This window comes from Triticum urartu, chromosome 1A (genome assembly GCF_056163025.1).
Source record: "Triticum urartu cultivar PI428250 chromosome 1A, HENAU_Tu73, whole genome shotgun sequence".
NCBI classification, from domain to species: Eukaryota; Viridiplantae; Streptophyta; class Magnoliopsida; order Poales; family Poaceae; genus Triticum; species Triticum urartu.
Window position 1 is genome coordinate 331901043 of NC_141873.1, and position 12205 is coordinate 331913247.

Consider the following 12205-nt stretch of genomic DNA (forward strand, 5'->3'; position numbering starts at 1 on the left):
CGCTCGGATCTTCCCCTAACCCAACCCGGGAACGGACCGGAGGGAACCGCAGCATGAGGAATGTCCGCGTCTCGTCGCAAGGCTCATTTTGAGTTTTGGGTCATAGGGCGGGCAGTGCAGTCCGGGGCACAAGGGTCCTGGTACTACCCAGGTGCGAAGAACCCCGGAGGCGACTGCAATGAGCAAAAATGTAACTCACCGGCCTAAACGACGAGCAAACACTCGAACGTGAGAGCAAGGGATCACCCAACGAATGGACGAGCTCCAAGGAGGGAGGAGAGAGGGAGGCAAGAACCATGCTTTCAGAGAAGTGGCGGTCCGAATCCACTCTGACAAAAGAAAATAACAGACTAAGCCGTGCCGTAAGGGGGGCATTCTCCACACGGGACGGGGCCAAGGCCTTCATGTATGGGTGACAGATCGGCCATAGGAGTACTCCGGGATATACACCAGGGCAACTAATGTCGAGCATACGATGATGCCGCCCGTTTTCATTTCGTGAAAGTCCCCGGCAGAGGAAAGGGCTGTAGGTGATGGCGCGTTCTGCTTCTTAGGGCGATGAAATCGTTCCTATGGGATCGTGTGTGGCAGCTGGTATAGATGATGATGAAAGGCGGTCCGCTTGAACCGGGACCTATTCTCATAATAGGCAGCAAGCAAAGCTAAATAGGAAAGGGGGCGACTGATGACTGCCTTTTTCGTCAGAAATCAAAAAGGGTGGAATGTGGAGCTAATATGGCTGGCTACAAGTATAGCCAAAGAAAGATGAGACGAGACGGACTGTCAGAGGACGCAGCGGGACTACCAGGGGAAAGCCCGCCCCCGCTAGCTAACATAGATATCTATTCTCGGTGCGCATATTCGAGATTTAGAATCTCTTTCCGACCAGGCCAGGCCGAATCGGGCCACCACTTGGGATGGGAATGGCTCAGCCCACATGCATCATTTGATGAAAGCACTCCAGTCCAGTCGCCTCCGATCAGTGGCTTGTCAACCACCGGACCGTAGCTCCTCACCAAATGCCCCTGCGTTGGGGCAACACAGCACATGACTAGTTCGCTCAAGGACCACACCCTCTCGAGAGCAGGATGCCGGCCGAGATGGAGCGCCAACCTAGACTTTCCTTGGGCTTGCCTTGCCCCAACATCTAAATAAAGGGCGGGCGCCGAAAAGGAAGCAGTGACGCCTTTTCGACGAAAGCTTAGCTTGGTAGGCGCAGCTTACTCACCCTACTCCCTTAGACAATGCAATGCTCTGAACACGAAAGTTTGCAGTTCAGCCCTCTTCTCCCATGCAGAGTCGCAGGCAGCGCCTCGGATAAAAGCACGGACGAGCCACATGCAGGGAAACTTGCACGTGTGGTTCTGGCCGGGGACCCCGGTATACTGTACTAATATGTGTAGGTCCCTGTAATTCGAGTGAGATTGTCATGGCGCAAAAGCAGATATGGTCCGGTATTCCCTTGTTCCCCGTATTGGTTATGTTCCTTATTCCTCGTCTAGCAGAAACTAATCGAGCTCCGTCTGATCTCCCAGAAGCGGAAGCTGAATTAGTTGCAGGCTATAATGTAGAATATGCGCGGGATGCGATCCTTAATAGTTCACTGTTGGCGGAAGCCAATGTCTCGGGGACTCATTCTGACTTAAACAAGGGGTGGGTCTTTACCAACTTCCAAATCCAAGATTTAGGGAAAAAAAAGAGGGGCAGGGCACTCTTCATTCTTCATTCGAAACTCATGAATGTCGGGTCGGAGGTTTTTGCCTTGTTATCAAAAAGGGGAGTTGGGTAAAGCAAACTCCCTCCTTGGACGAGCACGGGGCTTAGTCAAGTAGAACCGGGTTGCGCTGCTTGATGCTCCGATCGAAAACAAATCAGTGGGGCCATGCCGGTACGACAGAATATGCGTTAGAAAGGTCAATCCCTCCCCCCCTTTTTTATTTTTTTAATGAAAAACCGGGCCGAACTTCTAAAAAGCAGCCCACCCGCTTCCATAGAACAATATCGCGGCAACGTAGACCTAAGTGGATTTATTGGATCCTGGGGAACCATCACAAGTACGGCCGGCCTATAGAACGAGAATGCCGTGTCGTCCAGCGGAGCTTAGAAGAAGGTGACTCGGAGCCTAAGGAAGGTGACTCGCGCAGACAGCTGACTCCTTTTCAATAGAAAGGAATAGCCAAACCTACCCAGCTGGCTGGTCAATCTCAGTGATCTTATCGGCCGGCAAAGCGGAGACGGACGACCACGGTCCCGACCTTACCAGCACCGTAGGTTTACTAATCAATGAAGCCCCTCAACCTACTATCTTTTCTTACAAACTCAACCAAGCCTAACCAAACCCCATGCTCACGACATGTTCTTGATATTGATTGAGTTGGAGGGAGTCAGAGACTACCACGGAATCCTTCCATAGTCACCCCGGTGACCTTCGTCACCAAAGCGTCACGACAGTTTCCAAGACCCCTCATATAATCTCCAGTGGGGATCAGTCGGAGCACGTAGGAATGCCGACCACTACATAAGCCACGTCTGGCTGAGGCGAGCAGCAAGCGGGGGAGAGTATTTTGAAGTACAAGAACGTTGGGGTGGGACGCTAGTACTTAAACTAGGGTTGCTTCTTAGCGCTAATCTTGCGTTTTTCAGCAGTTAGTTGTAGCGCGCCTTCCCTCCTTCTCTCATTTCGGAAAGATTTGGCAGTATTTTCTTATGATGACCTGGTCGAGAGAGTACGAAACATCGGTGTAAAAGATTGAGTGGGATGGTTATAGTAAGGGGCGAACCAAGTGCTTGCGCGAAGAAGCGAATCAATCAGAATGGAGACAAGGAAAGGAATCGAGGCCCGGCCCGGTAGCGATGCCTCTCACGCGGATGGGAGTTACTTTTCTTTATCACCGTAAGCGTTACGAAATGGACCCGCATTCCCCTTTGCTTTTCTTTTGCAACTAAGCTTAAAAGAAACATAGTAGTCTTTCAAGCCATTAGAAAACTCATTAAGTGCTCTGTTGAGTGAATGCCTGTTGAGAAGCTTAGGTCATACATTTCCAGCTAATGCTACTTCCGCTATCTCGTAAGGAGGATACGACTCATAAACCTCCCTTGGTATTTGGGTAGGGAGAAAGATAATTAATTAGACTGAGTGAGGAATGTATACAACTACTGCTCAAAAGGCAATAAGAAGCACGCACTCCTACTAGACATGGAAGGAGTAAACCTAAAATATGCTTTCTTCCCTTATGTTGAATCGACTTCCTTGTCTCTTTCTAGAAAGTCAGCAGCTGGCCCAAGGTGACCTACTGGGAAATGAAAAAACAATTGGTTCAATCGAGTACTTATAAGCCGAACGGAGTTCTCTCTCATATTGTTATGTTTACCTGGAATGCCATAAGCCTGCTCTCAAGGAACAACTCGAATCACTGCTGACGCGGGACTTGCTTTCGCACGGGGAGTTGGATAAATTACCCTCTTGTGGGTATGGCGATAGATAGCAATAGCAACGGATTGATTATGATTATGATTAAGTAGACTGACTGTTGGATGAGCTCCAAAAGGTGGTGAGCCTGATGAGTCAACCAAAGGGAGTGGGCCCTTTAAACCCCTAGGGCGTAAGCATTTCTGCCTATCCAAAATAAGAGGTCAAGTCAATCTTGAATGCGGTTAGTACCTATTAGTATTAGATACAGAATCCTATTTGCTTTGAGCGCCCCTATCCTCTATTCTCTCTATCTATAGATGGAGAAAGACATGCTCGATATGAATTGGGACAAAGAAGAAAGTCAAAAGCAGGAGGTAGGTCCGTGGTTTCAAGTTGAGTAGTGAGTGGTTCCTTGAGGGGAGTCGGCAGAAACCTTTACTCATTTGATTTCCTCCCAAAAGAAGGAGGGGTTTTCCTGTGGTAGGCGCCAAGAAAGATACCATGAAATTAGGCACCAGGTACTATCCATCACACTTAGAGTTGGTATTTATTGTTTGATTCGAATCCCTGCTTACCAAACAGTTGTCATAACAGATTTGAATGACGATATCCAATTATGAAATGGCTAGAGGAGGCACAGAGATAAGACAGAACTGATGGTAAGGTAAATCAAAGGTTTTCATTTACCTTATCATCGTCGTAACTTTCTTATCTATTTGTGTATGCTATTAGAAAGGGAAATTCGATACAACCAACGCGCAAAACCTTCCGTCTTTCCTATGAAAACAACTTCCGCCTGGATAGAATAGTTAGCCAACATGAATTCCTGCTTATTGTCCTTCCTACCCATAAGTGAGAGCAAGGCCGAAGTAGAGCATAGAGCTTAGAAGTAGGATCTGGTAATTGGTTCTGCTCAGCAGATGCAAAAAAAGAGGTGTTTTTGGGGTGAGTCCCTGCCAAGCGGCTTTTGATGACGGCGTCGTCAACGTACACTTCTGCATTACGACCCAACTGAGACCTGAGGATGAGGCTCATTAGGCGCTTAAATGTGGCGCCGGCATTTATCAAACCGAAGGGCATCCGCTTGTAGCAGAAGGAAGGGGCGATAAAACTAGTTTTTTCTTTGTCTTCCTCAGCCATATAGACTTGCTGATACCCAGAGTAGGCGTCGAGGAAGCTCAACATCTCGCACCCTGCGGTGGAGTCGACCAGTTTAGTCCTTGTACTTCGGTGGAACCAAATTCCAGTATATGGATTGCAAACCTTTTCTGCTTTGGGTCTTAAGTGAATGAAAGGGTGGGTTAAAAAACCATGGCCAGCCCCCCTCAAGAAATCTCGCCCATAGGTTACTGATGGGATGCTAGCTGCCGGTATACAGGAAAAACGTGGTGCAGAGCACGAACAAGATGTGCTAACACATATCCCTTATATTTATTGGTTCTACAGAAGATGTATGATAAAGAGCTGGCATTAAGTCATGCAACGCGCTCAGGCTTTATAAGAGGAAAGACTCTCGCCAGTATAGATTGAACGTACGGCGCTTGCTTACAAGACTGCTACTGAAAAAGGCTACCTCTTCAAACTGCTGAATGCCCTATTCCATCTATCTTTCCCTGAAAAAGCGTATACTTTTGTTCTATAAGCAAATAAAGCATACTTCTTTTGCGGATCAAGCAGTCTTCTACCTTGGTGGGTAGCGGAGAATCAAATCAATATCGGAGTATTGCTCTAGCTGCTGCTGAATTAACCTGGATTCAATCGTGACTCTCTGAACTAGGCTGTACTTCGTCTTCCCCTCTGGACCTCGGAAATGGAAAAAAGTTACCGGTGCGTAATTGAAGATTCGGTGAAAACTAGTCGACCTTTCATCACAAATTGAAGCAGAGGCTGTTAGTTGAAAATCCATTTGCAGATCCTGTTGTTGAGGTAGAACCAGCTTCACCAATAGCATAGACTCTATCAGTCGAAGAGATCAGCAGGTACGAGGATAACAGAGACAGAGATAAAGGCTTCGTCAGCAGAGACGAGAGCGGGGCCCTTTTGAAAATCAGAAATAAAAGGGGCGATCAACGAATTGACCAGGTGTAAGCAGAGGGAACTGGAGCAGAGCAATATGTAGCATACTTTTCCGTTCGAGACCCGTATCTAGACCCTTGTGATCGATAGCCGGACCCATGCTGACGGCACCGAAATCCTGCCCCTCCCGCGGAACTAGTACCACCAATAGATAGGCCCGTCCCTTCTTGGGCAACCCTGAAAGTATCTTCTTGTACGGACTGAAACAAGACAAACTACTCGCGGGACCCACTTAAGATCTCTTTCTTTAGTTTTCTGCTTTATTCCTTTCTTAGAAAAAAGTAGCTTCCCTTATTAGTAGCGCTAGTATCTTTTCATAATGATGACTTTTTTTCAGAGCTTCCTAGATTTTGAGAAGCTGAGGCATTGCCGGCTGGGGGGAAATTTGATCGAAACTAATAACAACTAGTCACGATTAGGGACAAAGCTCAGCTAGTATACGTAATGTGTTCAAGGCGCATTTCCTCCAACAACTAGACTAAAGAAAATAAGGGCGGAAGGATTTACTTAAACGTTGTTGCATGAGCGGCTTCTAAATGAGTGGTTGATGATTCACTTTCTGATTATTACCCGCTAGCTATTGAAGCGGCAGTGTGACGTCGGCCCACTGCGGAATGGGTGCCACCTAACTATGATTCGGTGAAGGTTCCACCTTCCTTCCACAGATATAGTTATAGTAGTTCCACTCGATGTGGATCGCGCCCATGCTTGCTCAGCTCCAGGATCAGGCTCCTAAACCTATTTTCAATAAATAAGTCATCTGGTCTATGTTGTTGGAGTTCCGCATGACGCCTTAATCCCACCTCTGTGTCTAAGGAATAGCCTTTTCTTCTTTTCTTTATTGTTCGTGGGAACATGTAAGATTAGCAATGGAAATTTAGCTACGGCCGTCCCTTCCTCAAGCAAACAACGCGAGACTTAGTTAACGAAACAGGAACTCCATCCCTTGACACTAATTTCTGATACAGAAGTGGAATCGAAAAAATGCGGGAAAAATGCACATTCAATATTGAGAAAATGTTGCGTAACTGCCCTTGCCTCAAGGTCTTGAGAAACCAGAAACTAGTGTTCGATGGCCCAACAAATCCTATTGGTTTTCGCAGGGGATGTCATTTTTACAAGCTTTCGCATGCTGAGCGTGACTATGGATTTTATATAGTTATGGAATAACCTTCTTATCCGCGAGTTCTTCGGCCAAAGACTCCTGATATCGCTTGTTGGGCCCTTGATTCCGAAGTACCAGTACCGAAGGCAGACTTGAATGCATTAGGTTGGGAAGCGGCCTAGAAGGTGCTTAAAGATAGGTGACAGTTGTGAAAGTTTAGTCGACTTGTCGGCAGCAATTGACCTTTCTTTCATCAAAAGTAGGAATGAAAGCTGGCATGCAGATAAGGAAATCTCTTTTCTTCTCTTCTACTCGGCTACGGACCTTCTAAAAGGAGAAGCAATAAATACAAAAGTGCTAGGTTTGGATTTGAGTGAGATCCCGGATCGGTAGCTTCAGATATCCCCTCAGACTGGAATGAGAATTTCGATAGATTTCTTTGCTTTAAAGCATAGTTGCAGGTAGGTTATGCTCCTTTGCTTCATCCCTATAGTCTAAGGATTGCCAATCAAACAGTAGCAGTAGACTAGCCATATTCATCTTCTACAGTCTCCTGTTTCCCCCTATTTAAAATGGTAAGCCTGCGCAGCAGAAAAAAAGGCGCTCTAATCGTACTCGAGCCCTTAATCCCCCAATAGGGCTTACTTACCCGAGTCAATTCTTTCCTTCCTGTGCGAAAGCAAGGCCTCTTTCTCGACTTTACTTGAATGCCATTTACTGAGCTATCTTCTTTTTTCTTCTTCTGGCGAAAGCACATTTTATTATTTTACGGAAGCAAGACGAAAGGTCATTTCGCCAATCTGGGGAATAACAGTTAAAGCAATCGATCGGAGAAGCCCCCCCTAGTATTGAGAATGAAAAAGTGGATTCATTCCCCAGGCGTGTGTGTGTGCTTCCACGGGCCTGATCTCGATTTCTTCTTAAGCTGTTATGTCCTCCGAAGTGAAGTGGATTGGTCGGAAGCTAGACTCCAACAGCATCGATACTCAAATAACCGGCTCTGATACATGGCTTAGAACCTTCAATCTTTAGCCATTATTCCCAGTTCAGGTGGTTAGGTACCAAAAGTTATAAATAGGCCCAATTTCTCCTTTTATACTAGATTTCCTTAACAAGGGCATCCAATTCTTGAAACAAGTCACGCTCCCTTCTCTTTCCACTTTCACTTTCATGCCCAGTTCTTTTTCGACTTGGCAATCGTAGCAATTTATGTAAAGCCTCCTGATCCGGAGAAACATGCTCGATACATTCTAGTGAACTACGAAGAGAAGCTAGAACGGTGGAAGCCTGAATCCAGTGAGTGCCCATTCTTAATAAACTTGGGAATAGTAGCTCCTATGGTTTCTAGAGCGAGTGAATGAAACGCTATCTTCTTATGAGCGGAGATAGAGAGCTATGTCACAATCAATAAGTGAGATGCTGTGGGCGAGGAATCTTCTGTCACAATAGAGGTCTTCTTTTCGAATTTAAGTGGGACTAGCTTCTTCCTCAATTGATATTACTGACAATCTAGCAATTCCATCCTTTAGAAGAAGATAAGTAAACCATTTCTTTGAATTGCATGATTGAGTGATGGATGCGGACAATCACAAGCCTACTTTGTTTATAGAAAAGAGCGTATAACCCCCGATCCCTACCTGTTGTAGAGAATCTATCGTCTAAACTCTTCTGTGCCATTTGCCGCCTAATACACTATTTCAGTATAATGTTGTTTGCTGGTGCATATCTCTTGATTGACTATTTATTGGTTATTAAGCATTAGTGAGCTGACCTATGTACAAGTTCTGAGTCAACCCCCAGATCTGTATCTCCTTGCCTTGTAATCTCTCATTCATCTATTTATGTGCATGCTTTAGCGAAGTCTCCAGCCCCATAAATATTAGTTAATGCGTGATGCGTAAATCAATAACTAAAACTAAAGTGCCGATCATCCCATGCTACCACAGGATTTTTCAACAACATGACATATTGAGAAAAATCTATGTTAGAGCCGCCATTTCTTTACGGTTACATTAGTGTGGATTGTTCTTCTGATTCTTATAGGCCTGGCACCCTAGCTTCGATAGATTTATTTGATTTTGCAAGCTATGGCACAGGAATGTGATATGGGTCGTATCCCGCACCTCCCTTGATTCCGTGTGAAATCCATCCAAAAAAGCACGAGTTGGATCGGCGTAAAGAACAAGACGAACGTGGTATTATCTCTATTAGGACGGTTATGAGGCTCTGCTCTTTTTTTTCTTTATTCAATATCTATTCTTTGTTTCTTATATTCCGCTAATTTCCATAATAAATAGAATCGTCAAATCATTACTATGACGGATAAGAAGGTTGAGACATAGATTCCAGGGTTCTTCTTAAAGTTATGGGGGTTGATTCTATAGTAGCTTGAGACCAGTGAGGAGGTTTGACGAAGGATAGCGGTTTGACAAGTTGGATATCGTCATTCAAATCTGTTATGACAACTGTTTGGTAAGCAGGGATTCGAATCAAACAATAAATACCAACTCTAAGTGTGATGGATAGTACCTGGTGCCTAATTTCATGGTATCTTTCTTGGCGCCTACCACAGGAAAACCCCTCCTTCTTTTGGGAGGAAATCAAATGAGTAAAGGTTTCTGCCGACTCCCCTCAAGGAACCACTCACTACTCAACTTGAAACCACGGACCTACCTCCTGCTTTTGACTTTCTTCTTTGTCCCAATTCATATCGAGCATGTCTTTCTCCATCTATAGATAGAGAGAATAGAGGATAGGGGCGCTCAAAGCAAATAGGATTCTGTATCTAATACTAATAGGTACTAACCGCATTCAAGATTGACTTGACCTCTTATTTTGGATAGGCAGAAATGCTTACGCCCTAGGGGTTTAAAGGGCCCACTCCCTTTGGTTGACTCATCAGGCTCACCACCTTTTGGAGCTCATCCAACAGTCAGTCTACTTAATCATAATCATAATCAATCCGTTGCTATTGCTATCTATCGCCATACCCACAAGAGGGTAATTTATCCAACTCCCCGTGCGAAAGCAAGTCCCGCGTCAGCAGTGATTCGAGTTGTTCCTTGAGAGCAGGCTTATGGCATTCCAGGTAAACATAACAATATGAGAGAGAACTCCGTTCGGCTTATAAGTACTCGATTGAACCAATTGTTTTTTCATTTCCCAGTAGGTCACCTTGGGCCAGCTGCTGACTTTCTAGAAAGAGACAAGGAAGTCGATTCAACATAAGGGAAGAAAGCATATTTTAGGTTTACTCCTTCCATGTCTAGTAGGAGTGCGTGCTTCTTATTGCCTTTTGAGCAGTAGTTGTATACATTCCTCACTCAGTCTAATTAATTATCTTTCTCCCTACCCAAATACCAAGGGAGGTTTATGAGTCGTATCCTCCTTACGAGATAGCGGAAGTAGCATTAGCTGGAAATGTATGACCTAAGCTTCTCAACAGGCATTCACTCAACAGAGCACTTAATGAGTTTTCTAATGGCTTGAAAGACTACTATGTTTCTTTTAAGCTTAGTTGCAAAAGAAAAGCAAAGGGGAATGCGGGTCCATTTCGTAACGCTTACGGTGATAAAGAAAAGTAACTCCCATCCGCGTGAGAGGCATCGCTACCGGGCCGGGCCTCGATTCCTTTCCTTGTCTCCATTCTGATTGATTCACTTCTTCGCGCAAGCACTTGGTTCGCCCCTTACTATAACCATCCCACTCAATCTTTTACACCGATGTTTCGTACTCTCTCGACCAGGTCATCATAAGAAAATACTGCCAAATCTTTCCGAAATGAGAGAAGGAGGGAAGGCGCGCTACAACTAACTGCTGAAAAACGCAAGATTAGCGCTAAGAAGCAACCCTAGTTTAAGTACTAGCGTCCCACCCCAACGTTCTTGTACTTCAAAATACTCTCCCCCGCTTGCTGCTCGCCTCAGCCAGACGTGGCTTATGTAGTGGTCGGCATTCCTACGTGCTCCGACTGATCCCCACTGGAGATTATATGAGGGGTCTTGGAAACTGTCGTGACGCTTTGGTGACGAAGGTCACCGGGGTGACTATGGAAGGATTCCGTGGTAGTCTCTGACTCCCTCCAACTCAATCAATATCAAGAACATGTCGTGAGCATGGGGTTTGGTTAGGCTTGGTTGAGTTTGTAAGAAAAGATAGTAGGTTGAGGGGCTTCATTGATTAGTAAACCTACGGTGCTGGTAAGGTCGGGACCGTGGTCGTCCGTCTCCGCTTTGCCGGCCGATAAGATCACTGAGATTGACCAGCCAGCTGGGTAGGTTTGGCTATTCCTTTCTATTGAAAAGGAGTCAGCTGTCTGCGCGAGTCACCTTCCTTAGGCTCCGAGTCACCTTCTTCTAAGCTCCGCTGGACGACACGGCATTCTCGTTCTATAGGCCGGCCGTACTTGTGATGGTTCCCGAGGATCCAATAAATCCACTTAGGTCTACGTTGCCGCGATATTGTTCTATGGAAGCGGGTGGGCTGCTTTTTAGAAGTTCGGCCCGGTTTTTCATTAAAAAAATAAAAAAGGGGGGGAGGGATTGACCTTTGTAACGCATATTCTGTCGTACCGGCATGGCCCCACTGATTTGTTTTCGATCGGAGCATCAAGCAGCGCAACCCGGTTCTACTTGACTAAGCCCCGTGCTCGTCCAAGGAGGGAGTTTGCTTTACCCAACTCCCCTTTTTGATAACAAGGCAAAAACCTCCGACCCGACATTCATGAGTTTCGAATGAAGAATGAAGAGTGCCCTGCCCCTCTTTTTTTTCCCTAAATCTTGGATTTGGAAGTTGGTAAAGACCCACCCCTTGTTTAAGTCAGAATGAGTCCCCGAGACATTGGCTTCCGCCAACAGTGAACTATTAAGGATCGCATCCCGCGCATATTCTACATTATAGCCTGCAACTAATTCAGCTTCCGCTTCTGGGAGATCAGACGGAGCTCGATTAGTTTCTGCTAGACGAGGAATAAGGAACATAACCAATACGGGGAACAAGGGAATACCGGACCATATCTGCTTTTGCGCCATGACAATCTCACTCGAATTACAGGGACCTACACATATTAGTACAGTATACCGGGGTCCCCGGCCAGAACCACACGTGCAAGTTTCCCTGCATGTGGCTCGTCCGTGCTTTTATCCGAGGCGCTGCCTGCGACTCTGCATGGGAGAAGAGGGCTGAACTGCAAACTTTCGTGTTCAGAGCATTGCATTGTCTAAGGGAGTAGGGTGAGTAAGCTGCGCCTACCAAGCTAAGCTTTCGTCGAAAAGGCGTCACTGCTTCCTTTTCGGCGCCCGCCCTTTATTTAGATGTTGGGGCAAGGCAAGCCCAAGGAAAGTCTAGGTTGGCGCTCCATCTCGGCCGGCATCCTGCTCTCGAGAGGGTGTGGTCCTTGAGCGAACTAGTCATGTGCTGTGTTGCCCCAACGCAGGGGCATTTGGTGAGGAGCTACGGTCCGGTGGTTGACAAGCCACTGATCGGAGGCGACTGGACTGGAGTGCTTTCATCAAATGATGCATGTGGGCTGAGCCATTCCCATCCCAAGTGGTGGCCCGATTCGGCCTGGCCTGGTCGGAAAGAGATTCTAAATCTCGAATATGCGCACCGAG